Source organism: Zonotrichia leucophrys, chromosome 26 (assembly GCF_028769735.1).
Source record: "Zonotrichia leucophrys gambelii isolate GWCS_2022_RI chromosome 26, RI_Zleu_2.0, whole genome shotgun sequence".
NCBI classification, from domain to species: domain Eukaryota; kingdom Metazoa; phylum Chordata; class Aves; order Passeriformes; family Passerellidae; genus Zonotrichia; species Zonotrichia leucophrys.
This window is the reverse complement of record NC_088195.1, coordinates 5,799,116-5,811,626: the sequence shown is the minus strand read 5'-3', so window position 1 is coordinate 5,811,626 and position 12,511 is coordinate 5,799,116.

The window sequence follows — 12,511 nt, the reverse complement described above, 5'->3', positions numbered from 1 at the left end:
TCCATCCCTGTTCCCCTATTCCCCTGTCCCCCGTTCCCCTGTCCCTGTCCCCCCTGTTGTGGCCCCCACAGCCCCAGGGGACACTCGTTGGTTTTTCCTGTGCACACTGAGCTGGGTGCCAGCCAGCTGGGCTGGTGTGTGTGCCCCACCATGGCTGCCTTGCCAGGGCCCACCCAGCTGTGCTCCTGGGCAGCTGCATGGCACTGCCAGCCCTGCCTGGGGGAGAGAGGCACAGCCCCAGGCTCAGCCTGCTTTGGGAGGGGGTTGAGATGTCTGCTGTGCCTTTGCAGGACCTCAAGCTGTTTGGCTTGTTTGGAAGTGGCTGGGCAAGATGCTGCTGGCTGTCACTCAGGGCTGGAGTGGCCCAGCCAGATCCAGGAGGTGTTTGTGACTCTCAGGTAGTGCTGAGATGCTGGGAATGCTGGAGGTCTCTGACCCCAGGTGTCCCTGCAGCTCTGAGGCCATCTCAGAAATATCCAGTGTGGGGTCATAGAGGCCTTGGGCACTGCCCAGCTGTCCCCAAACAGCCAGCACAGCCCCTGTGGGACACAGCTGGGAGCAAGGCTGCCAGAGCAGGCAGGGTGGCTGCTGGCCAGCAGGTACAAGCCTGTCTTTGCCATCTCCTGAAAATGGATGGGCAAGAATCCCCCATGGGCTGCTTGCACCTCCACCAGGGTTCTGCTGCCGCACAACAGGGAGCACTTACCCTGCACCATCAGGGTAAGCTGGGCTGGATCAGGGCATGACAGCCCACTGTGATTCCTTGGTCCCATCAGCTCCCCTCAGGGATTTCTGCCCATCCCAAAGCCCTTCTCAATCCAGGGAGCTGGGAGCAGAGGGACAGGCTGAGGTGTGTATGGCTGGCTGAGGGTGAGGGGGCACCTGGGCATCTTCTGTGGGTGATGGAGATGGGACATGTGAGCGGCATGGGCCACCAGCATGTTGGGTGCAGCCTGCAGCTCACACTTTGCTGTACCTGTGTGTGTGCAGTGCTCTGTGTGTCTGTGCACTGTGTGTGTCAGTGCACACTGTGTGTCTGTGTGTCTGGCTATAAGCCTCACATTCTGCCTGGATCAGTTGTCTCTGTGTTTGGGAGTGTTTCCAGTGTCACACACCCTGGATGTGCCCGTAGCTGTGTCTGCAGTGTCTGACCCCCAGGACTCCTGTGTGTGTGGCTGACAGGACATGCTGCAGGATCACAGAGTCACCCTGCACACAAGTGTGGGAAGGTCTGGGTTGGAAGGTGCCCTGAGGGTCATCCTGTTCCACCCCTCTGCCATAGGCAGGGACACCTTCCACCAGGCCAGGTTGCTTCAAACCCCACCCAGCTTGGCCTTGGGCACTTCCAGGGATGGGGCAGCCACAGCTTCTCTGGGCACCTTGTACCAGGACCTCCCCACCCTCACAGGGGAGAATTTCTTCCTGATATCTAATCAAAGTCTCTCCTTTTTCAGTTTAAAAGTCTTCCCCCATGTCCTGTCATTATCTTCCTGTGTAAAAATAGCCCACTCTCTTTAGTATAAGCCTCTTTGAGGCACTGGAACGGGCTCTAGGGTGTCTCTGGATCTTTATCTTTTCCAGTTGAACAACCCCAGCTCCCTTTCTCAGGATCCCCTCACCCAGCAGTGCTGGTTTCCCTCCGTGGTGGGGCAGAGCTGTCCCTGCACACGGCCCTGGAGCTGGGGGCACACTGCTCCTGTCCTGCAGCAGGTGACTCGTGGCAGGAGCCAGCAGGTTGGGACAGGCAGCGGGTGCCAGCCACTGCCCCCACCCTTGCTCTACCTGTCAGACAGGTGGAGCTGGCCCGCTGCCACCGCCTGCCACCGTCACTGCTGGGAAGGGAGGATGCAGGAGGGATGGGTATGCACAAAGGCTGGGGCCCTGCCCACGGCTGAAGTGACCCTTGGGACCTGCTCCCTGCATGGCTGGGGAAGGGCTGCCAGGACCAGAGGCTCTGGGAAACATCAGGGCTTCCCTGCCGGTGCCCAGGGTGAGGGGATGTGGGAACCCAGAGCATCCCTCTGGCTGTCCAGGATGGCCAGGATCCCTGCCAGGGGGCTCAGAGACCCTGACACAGAGCCCAAAACACCTGTGGGTTTGATTATGAGCCGTGGAGCAAATTACCAACCTTAGATGAAGATCAGCGAGCCACAACAGTTTAGGTAGAATATTAGTGAAGTTATCACGGGATGGAAAAGTAGATTTTAGGGGTTTTGGTATGGGGGTTCAGGAGGCAAGATGGAGGGAACTGGTGTGTCCAGCTTTTCTCCTTCTTCTTTTTCTTGGCCTCCATCTTCTGCTGTGACATTGGCACTTACAGATTGGTTTAGAGTAGAAGCTCACTGTCTAACATAGGTGATAGGTATTGGAAAGTAATTGTAAACATTGTACATGTAGTTTTTAGTATAAAGACATAACACTGCCCTGGGGGCAGGCAGAGTGCCTGGAACTGTCCTGCTAGATGGACCTCGGCAGGGCAGGAGAAAATTTTTTATAGATAAGATAAAATAAACAACCTTGAGACCAAGAAATGAAGAGCCCTGACTCCTTCTTCAAGCACCGGGCTGGGAAAAGAGACTTTCTAATGCATCTTGGAGTCACTCTGACAAGCTAAAGATCCCGACAAGGGGACAGACAATCAGTTCCTCATGTGCTCGTCTCCTCTTCTGCTGTGCCCAAAGAACCCTGAGGCACATGCCAGGGCACCCTCCCTCTTAGTGCTGTTGTTGTTGAAAGGTTTCCTGTACACGGATTCCTGTGGGGTGGAGGACGTGGAGGGATTCTCCTCAGGTAAACCCCAAGGGACTCAGTGTCCATCTGCCCCTCTGCATCCCACACAGAACGCCCTGGCTACTGCCAGCAGCACACCTGGGGCACACAGACACCTTCTGTGCACCCTGCTCTGGCCAGGCCAGCAGCTCAGATGGCACCACAGGAGCCCAGTGCCAGCCACAGCCAGGCTGGCTGTGCTCACCTGGGTACTCTGGGAAGGTAAAGGAGGAAAACTGGGACAGGCACCTCCACACCCACCCAGAGCCTGTGGCACAAGCCACACTGTGCCCACTGTGTCAGAAAGAGCCAAGGCTCTCATTGTCCTGCTGCTGGAATAATGCGGATCCCACAGGGATTTTCCACAGGGAAAACACAACTCCCATTCCTCAGGACTGGCCCCAAAGTCGCTGGTTTTTGCAGCAGCACTGTGACCCGGGCTTCTTGTCAGTTCACCCCGCTGTGCACCCCCAAACACACCTTATGTAATGGCTGTGGTGTTTGTGCTCCCACAGAGTGCTCTGAAACTGCTTTTAGAAAGGCCTGGAGCCATGAGATGTTGTCAGCCCCACCCTTTGGCCAGGAGCAGGCTCAGGCCTGGGCTTGCTCAGCCTCAGTCCTGCAGGCAAGGCTGGAGGAGTGCCAGCTCTGCAGGGAGCTGGGCATCACCCAGGAGCTGCCACCTGGCACCACCACACCATGGCAGCCCCTGGGCCACTGCCTGTGCCCAGCTCAGGCTGGTACCCACAGCCTGGCACGGTGGGCACGGTCACCTTACCCTGGGATGTTTTAGCAGCACAGACCCCCAGCCAGGAGGTGATGGGGAAAGCCCAAGCAGGGGGAATTGCCCCTTTCCAGCTCAGTGTGAAGTGAGCTCAATATCTTCCATGGTTTTGTGTTGGGGTGACCAGGACTAGATCCTCATTCTTCACCTCCCTGGCTCACACCATCCTTCAGAGGTGGAGTGTTGGGGTGTTGTGAGGGTCCCCAGCACGAGGTGAGAGATGAGAATTGACTCCAACTTCTCAGAAGGCTGCTATATTATATTATATTATATTATATTATATTATATTATATTATATTATATTATATTATATTACATTACATTACATTACATTACATTACATTATTATTCTATTTTATTTTATTATATTATGTCATATTATACATTACATTACACTACATTATGATATTATTCTATTTTATTATGCCATATCATATCATATCACATCAATCATATTCTAGAAATGATATACTAAAACTATACTAAAGAAAAAGGAGACATCAGAAGACTTAACAAGAATGAAGATGAAAGCTCGTGACTGACTCCTCAGAGTCCGACACAGCTGATGGTGATTTGTTATTGATTAAAATTGGATAGCATTTAGATTATCAAATAATTAAATAATTAATTTATAGAATTAAACTAGGTTATTAATTAGGATTGGATTGTTTGGATAAACAATCTCCAGATCACATTCCAGAGGAGGAAAACATGGAGAAGCTGAGGCTTCTCATCTTGCCGGGAGAAGAAATCCTGGTGAAGGGATTTTTCAGAAAATATCCCAGTGCCAGTGGAGGGGCTGTGGCAGCTCAGCCCCAAGCACAGCTTTGCCCTGGGGCTCTGGCAGGGAGCAGGGCTGCCCAGGAGACATCAAAGCTGTGCTGTGCCCAGGGGTGTGCCCACAGCTCTCAGGGCACTGCCAGCCCTGTCCTGCCAACAGGCACATGGAAACCTCTGTGACAGGAGAGGCTGAGGGAATATGGAATTGGTCAGCCTGGAGAAGAGGAGGCTCCAGGGTGAGCTCAGAGCCCCTTCCAGTGTCTAAAGGAGGTCCAGGAGAGCTGGAGAGGGATTTTGGACAAGGGCCTGGAGTGCCAGGACAAGGGGGAATGGCTTCCCACTGCCAGAGAGCAGGGTTAGATGGGATATTGGGAAGGAATTCTTGGCTGTGAGGGTGCTGAGGCCCTGGCATTGGGTGCCCAGAGCAGCTGTGGCTGCCCCATCCCTGGCAATGTTCAAGGCCAGGTTGGATGGATCTTTGAGCAACCTGGGATAGTGGAAGGTGAACCTAGCCATGGCAGGGGTGGAACAAGATGGTCTCTAAGTTCCCTTCCAACCCAATGGTTCTGTGATTCAGGGGCAGGCAGGCAGGGAAATCCAGCAAACACCCCAGCACGACACAGTGCATGGCACAGCATGGATAGTTCACTCTACCTGTCTCCTGTCTCCACTCACTGACCCCTGGGATCCTGCTCACAGGAGGGCTGTGATGCTCCTGCCCAGGGCCATGGTGGTGCTGGCCTCCCTGGCCTGCCACAGGGTGACACACGGGCTGTGTGGCTGCTCCCATCTCCTCCCTGCAAGCCCTTGGAACATCTCTGGCCATCAGCAGCCTCCATGACATCCCAGTGCCCCCAGAACCCTTTGTGGAGCACCAGAGAGAGACATTTCCCTTTCCATTCAGGCCCCATGGACTCAGTGAAATGCTCAGCAAGGGGTTCCCTGTGGATTCATTACAGAATCACAGAATCACAGAATTTCTAGGTTGGAAGAGACCTTTAAGATCATTGAGTTCAACCCAGTTCAACCAAGTGCCATGTCCAGTCTTTTTTTAAACACATCGAGGGATGGTGACTCCACCACCTCCCTGGGTAGATGATTCCAGTATTTGACCACTCTTTCTGTGAAAAACTTCCTCCTTAATTCTAGCCTGTATCTCCCTTGGCACAGCTTGAGACTGTGTCCTCTTGTTCTGTCTGTTGTTGCCCGGAGAAAGAGACCATTGCAAGGCAGCAGGGTGGTATAACTTCTGTATTCCAGTTCTCACTGCTTCCTTGCATCTCCTCCCAGGTATTTCAGACACCATTGCCCCTCATCTTCCTTCTCCTTCCTCTGTGGCTGCTGGGATGTGCTGTGTGCTGGGATCCTGCCGAAGGCAGTGGGAACCCTAACAGCAGCCCTGCATTTGCCTTAATTGGTTTACTCCTCGAAGGTTGGAAAATACCCCAAGATGGAGTAGCCATGATGGGGCCATGACTGGGTGGGAAGGTGAGCAGCAAGTGCAGGAGATCAGGGCTCCTGGTGACTTCACTGTGGAATTAATCTGCCCAGCTGGGAGCTGCAGCCTGAGGGGGACACAGCTCTGTCCCCATCACACAGCCCAGCATCTGCAGCTGCCCCTGTCCCCAGTCCCCATCCCATCACCAAACCCCAGGCTCAGTCCCAGACTCTCCAGAGCACAGGGCTTCAAGGACCACACATCATGATGGCTTGACCAAGAGCTTCTGGGCTTGTTTGCATGTGGACTGCTCGGGAGGGAGCAGAGAGAAGAGCTAGAGGTGCCTGATTGCACTTGGGAAGATGGAGAGCTCTCAGGAGGCAATGGCCAGTTGGGGTGAAACATCTGTGATGGAAATAGGTGGGAAGGTGGAGCTCCCAGGAGGCATTGGCCAGTTGGAGTGAAATTTCTGTGTGATGGAAGGTGGAGCTCTCAGTAGGCACTGGTGGGAAGGTGGAACTCTCAGGAGGCACTGCTCAGCTGGAGTGAAGTGTCTGTGTGATGGAAGCAGGTGTGAAGGTGGAGATCTCAGTAGGCATTGGCCAGTTGGAAATGTCTGTGTGGAAGGTGGAGCGCTCAGAAGACACTGGCCAGTTGGGGTGAAATGTCTGTGTGATTGAAGCAGGTGGGAAGGGGGAACTCTCAAGAGGCAGTGGCCAGTTGGAGTGAAATGTCTGTGGTAGAAATAGGTGGGAAGGTGGAGCTCTCAGGAGGCAATGGCCAGTTGGAGTGGAATGTCTGTGTGATGGAAGCAGACCTTGACAGCCTCTTGGGCATCTCCAGCCCACCAGGGATGCCCTGAGCTCAGCTGGGCCCTTCAGTTGGTGCTTTCCCATTCCTGGAGTGCCCAGCTTGTGCTCTCTGCCCAGTGACTCCATTTGAGGCTGGTGGAGTGCCAGGTTCCATATCGTGTTTGGTGGATAACAAAGGGCAGGGCTGGCCAGAAAACAAGAATGCAATGAATATTTCTTTTGATTCCACAATGAAACACTGCAATTCTTGGTGGCAATGAGGAAGAGAGGGGAATGAAGGAAGGGGGGAGACATCCACCCAAGAAGGGTGCCAGAAACCAAGGGCTGAAGGTTTGGTGGTCTATAAATTCTCTTCCACATGTAGCCCAACCTGGGCAGTCTGAGATCTGGTATTTTCTCTAGAAGGGGAAGCATCTGAGCAGGAGCAGGAGCTGGGGAGGATGCAGAGAAGCAGCTTTGTCAAACTTGTGTGAGAATAAATCTTTGGGCTGGAATCAGGTCATGCAATCAGACTCCTAGAATGGTTTGTGTTGGAAAGGATCTTAAAGCCCATCCAGTTCCACCCCCTGCCATGGCCAGGGACATGTTCCACTAACCCAGGTTGCTCCAAGCCTCATCCAGCCTGGCCTTGGGCACTTCCAGGGATGGGGCAGCCCCAACATTTTTGGGCACACTGGTTATGAATCTGTCTTTGAGGAGCAGGGACCATCTACTGTGGTCAGCAGGAGCTGGAGGGCAAGCAGAGCTCTGCTCCCAGAGAAGCATCAAGAGCAGCATGGGGGACAGCCCCTGCCCATGGGGAACAGGGCAGCTTCTGCTTTACACCAGGCTGCAGGGAAAATGCCTGGTGCTCAATCAGCAAATGGCAAACCAGGAGCCAACCATGTGGGAGCTTGGCCCCTGCAGTCCCATCCTGCATGAACAAGCCAAGGATGTCCTGGCACAGCCCCCAGGCTGGAAGCAAGGGGTGGGTGAGTGCACAAGTTGAGGTGCTGAGCACAGGGAGAGGGGAAAAGGGCACAGACAGAGGTGTGTGGGGTGTCCCAGGGGTGTTCCTGTTCCCCAGGGGGGTACCTCGTGCTCTGGGGGTGCCCCTGATGTCACTGGCTCCCTGCTGCCTCTGGTTCCAGGCAGTGCAGCAGCTTCCCCATTCCTGCAGTGGGAACAGCCATTCTCTTGCTAAACAATCAAACAGCCCAGGGTTGCCAGACGAGCTCCTGGCAGCTGCCCTGGCCGGGCAGGCACCCCTGGCAGCTCTGCTGGAAGTATCCAAGAAACTGCCAGGCAGGGGGAGGGTGTTCTGGGAGCCCAGGTAAGGGCCCCCAGGTAGCTGCTGCTGCCCTGGGGAGCAGATCAGGGGTCTGCCCAGCCCTGGCAGCAGGCTGGGTTGGAGCCTGCCACAGCATCCCCTGGCAGCACTGTCCTGCCAGCTCCTGTGTGATGTGGCGCCCTGGGCAGCAGCTCTGCCCTCCACATCTGATCTGAGCAGCAGCCATCACCTCTGCAGCTCCACCCTCAGAAATGCGGGTGTGTAACACCCCATCCCTCACAGTCTGGCCCCCCAAACCTTCCCCTTCCTGCCCCAGCACAGCCCCTGACACTGCATCCCTCAGTGTTGGGATCTCTCGCTGCTCAGAGTGACCCCGAGTGTTGGAAAGTCTCTTTTCCCAGCCCAGCACTTGAGGAAGAAGTCAGAGCTCTTCATTTCTCGGTCTCAAGGTTGTTTATTGTATCTTATCTATAAAATTCTTTCTCCTGTCCAGCTGAGGTCTGCTCAGCAGGACAGTTCCAGGCACTCTGCCTGCCCCCAGGGCAGTGTTATGTCTTTATACTAAAAACGACCTGTACAATATTTACAATAACTTTCCAATACCTATCACCTATGTTAGACAGTGAGCTTCTACTCTAAACCAATCTGTAAGTGCCAACATCACAGCAGAAGATAGAGACCAAGAAGAAGAAGGAGAAAGGCTGGACACACCCAGATCCCTCCATCTTGCCCCCCTGGATCCCCATTCTAAAACCCCAAAATCTACTTTTTCACTTTGTGATAAATTCACTAATATTCTACTTAATTTGTCATGGCTTGCAGATTTTCATCTAAGGTTGGTAACTTGCTCCAGGGGTCATAATCGAACCCACAGGGGCATTTTGGGCTGTGTGCCAGGGTCTCTGAGCCCCCTGGCAGGGTCTGGGCTGCTCAGAACAGCCGGAGGGATGTCCTGGCTCCTGACACCTCAGCAGTGGTTCCAGCTGCTCCACACCCTGCTCTGCCATGCTGGGAGCTCCTCTGCACTGTCCCCAAGATGTGCATGGCTCCCACTGTGCCTTCCCTGCTCTGCACCCCTGAGCAGAAGGGTCAGGAAGGGTGAAGCCAGCAGTGAGCTCAAAGGAGCAGAGATGGTCCCTGTTGTGGTGATTATTCCAACGGGTCCCTGCCTCCCACCAGCTGTCCCCATCCCCACTGCATTCCCATCCACTCTGATCTGCTCAAGGATGGCCACGGGCTGGCTTGGCTGGAAATTCAGGTCATGCTGTGGTGCTCAGGGCAGTTCATGGGCTGGCCCGTGGGATATCGGACACCTTTGTGCTGCTCCAGTGAAGCCTCTCCCCTCACCCAGTTTCTCTGCTCCCACTCAGCACATTTCAGCCATAATCTGCTTTTGGCCACAGCTCCTAGGGAAGCAGTGGCCAGGGCAAGCTGTTCTGTTCCCTGAGTGGGACCAGGGCTGAGCAATGGCCCCTGTGTCCCTTTAGGAAGTCTTGAGGAAGACAAAACTGTAATGCTGAGACTTGCAGGGTGCCCAAGACATTTCCTTGAGAACTGTGAGCCTGTTCACCCTGGGACCACCTGATGGGAAAAATCTGCCAGCAGGCCCCAGGGTGAAAGTGTGAGGGGAGGCTGTTTTGGAGGAAAATCCTCTTTTTCTTCAGTTCTTGTCATGGCTTGCCACAGCCATAAAATCCAGGTGCTTCCAAAGATAATAAAATAAACAAATCAGCTGTTTTTCCTGCCTGGGATGGCTCAGTATGGGCTTGGAGGGGGCTGGAGGGATTACCCCAAGTGTGTGCTGGCTGTGCACTTCTGTTGGTGTATGAGTGTGCATTTCTCTAGCCTTGCTCTCTCTTCAGTCCTTCCTGGCTCTTCGTCCCACTGACCCACACAGATTTCATGAGAGGCTGCAGGATCTGGTCCCACTGTCTGTGCCCACACAGCTCTGCCTCCTCCTCTTCCTCCTCCTCCTCCTCGTAGTCCTCCTCCTCATCCTCCTCCTCCTCCTTTTCATCCTCGTCCTCGTCCTCGTTCTCCTCATCCTCCTTGTCCTCCTCGTCCTCATCCTCCTCCTCCTCCTCCTCCTCCTCTCTCACAAGGTACTCACACAGCTGGGGGACCCCAAGGGACAAGGGGAGGTGGCTCCACACAAACAGAGGGTTGGGTTAGATGATATTTTAGGGGCTATTCTTCCCTGTGAGGGAGGTGAAGCCCTGGCACAGGGTGCCCAGAGCCCCTGGACCCCTGGCAGTGCCCAAGGCCAGGCTGGATGGGGCAGTGGAAGGTGCCCATGGCCATGGCAGAGGGAGTGAACCATTGTGGTCTATAAATTCCCTTCCAAACCATTTTCTGACTTTATGATGCACAGACTCTGCCTCTGCCCCAAGCTCCTGCCTGCTGTGCCACCCACTCAGTGGCAGTGGTGGGCACTGGGGACACTGGGGGCACAGAGGCGAGGCAGACAGGTTCCCTGCTGGTTAAACATTGTCCCAGGCCAGTTAGGTAACACAAACTGCAGCGGGAGAGAAATGAAACTGCTTGAGCAAACAAGGCGCGCTTGGCAGGGCACCAGGCTGCGTGACAAAGTTCTCCCCTCTCCCTGCCAACCTGCTGGGCTTATCTATTTACAGAGAATAAACACCTCACCCACAGCCCCAAAGCTGAGGGACAGCAGCCAGGAGCACAGCCAGCTCCTGTGAGCCCCAGCCTGGGGTTGGGCTTGCCCCACTGCTCATGGTTGTGTCTGCTCACAAACACACTCATGGGCACTGGGCATGGCCTGGCACCTCCTGTGTGTGCCACTGGCCTGGCACCTCCTGTGTGTGCCCCTTGCCCCTCCTGCCACCCCTGTGGCCTGTAGGAGCTCCAGGAGGTCAGGGATGGAGCTGGAGCACCTGCACTCACTGAAGCCAGCAGACACCAGGCAGGAGAACCTGTTCCCTGGGGAGGGTTATGCAAGGAGCCTGATGGAGGTCTGGCTGCAGCCCAGACCATGGACTGGCTCCAGGGTCACACCCAGGGCCTGGGACCTCTCCTTGCACCACAGGGCAGCCCTGATCTCCTCAGCCCAGCAATACAACTCCAGCCCAGCATACTGGAAGGCAGGAAAAGAGGTATTCCCTATGAGACCAGGCATCCCAGGTGGACCAGCAGGGCAGCTCCATATAGAAACAGCAGTTGAACCCACAAAAAATATGGGTCTGGCCCATGGGCACCTTCTGCCCCTCAAAGCAGCTGGGTCATGCCCTTGGTGTTGCTGCAGCATCTCTAGGAGGATGCTGAAGCCACCAACATCCCAGTCAAGCTGAGGCCAGGCAGACTGGGAGCAATTCCTGCACTGCTCAGGGGCACAGCCCACATGTCTGTTTGAGAGCTTGCTTTGAAGGGTTACTGCTCTCCTTTGTAGTGTGTCCCAGTCCTGAGAGTGCTGGAGGGGGGATGCTAAACTGTGCCATGTCTCTGGCAGTAATGAAGGGCAGCAGGGGAATGTGGGCAGATAGGACAGGGAGGATGGTTTTAAATTAATCAAGGAGAGATTTAGATTAGATATTAGGAAAAAATTCTCTATGGGTGTGGTGAGATCCTGGCACAGGTTACCCAGAGCAGCTGTGGCTGCCCCATCCCTGAAAGTGTTCAAGGCCAGGTTGAGCAGAGCTTGGAGCAACCTGGGATACTGGAAAGTGTCCCTGCTCATGGCAGGGGATGGAATGAAATGAGCTTTATGTCCCCTACCAACCCACACTGTTCTAGGATTCTGTGATTCTATTATAATGGCTGGATCCCCTTGCCAAAAATGCATCTCAGGCTTTGCAAAGCACCTTTACTGTCTAGGCAGCAAAACCTCCCCTCACCCTCCTGCTGGTGCTCTGGCTTCTTTCCTCAGTCCCTCCAGGCAGTGGCTGAAACCATTCACAAGGATTCCCAGACCTTGTCCAGCTCCAAGCTCAGAGGACAGGTCCCAGGGCTTTTCTCTTTGGGGGTGAGCAGGAACTGAGCAGTGCCCAGTGCCCTGTGTGCCCCATTCAGCAGGTGCAGGGTGCCAGCAGGTCAGGGTGGCACCAAGATCTGGTGTCACTCATTGTGAAATGCAGGGTGTGCCAGCCAGGAGCCAACTGCTGCTGGCCACAGTCATGGCAGAAACACATCAGAGAGTCTGCTTGGCCTCCAGCACCCCGAGCTCCTTCTTGCCACCCCAAGACTGATCCTGTGGGTTCGAGAGATCCTCTCAGCACTCTGAGACAACCTGGTGCCTTCCTCACAGCTGGGCTGGATGGGGAGGCACCATGGCATTGGGCAAGGAGGGGAACATGATGTGTTTGGGCTGCCCACACTGCCAGGTTACTGCAGTCCCCCCTCCTGAGATGTGGCCCTTGTGGCACCCAGGTCCTGGCAGAGGCCAGAAAACAGCCAGGCTCAGAGATGGGCAAGCATCAATTATCCTGTAGTGCCTGTGCTGCTTCTTGGTATCCCTCCATGTCTCCCTGGCCAGGGAGAGGCTGAAGGTGCTCCCCCAGGTGCTGCCCCAGGCTGTGACTGGGTATTAATGTGAGGGTGTGAGAGAAACCCCTGCCCAGATCAGCCAGGGCTTTGCTTCCCTCCAGCCTGCAGCTGGTGAACTCTGGCTCCAGGAAAGGCTGGAACTCCAGAGGGCTCTG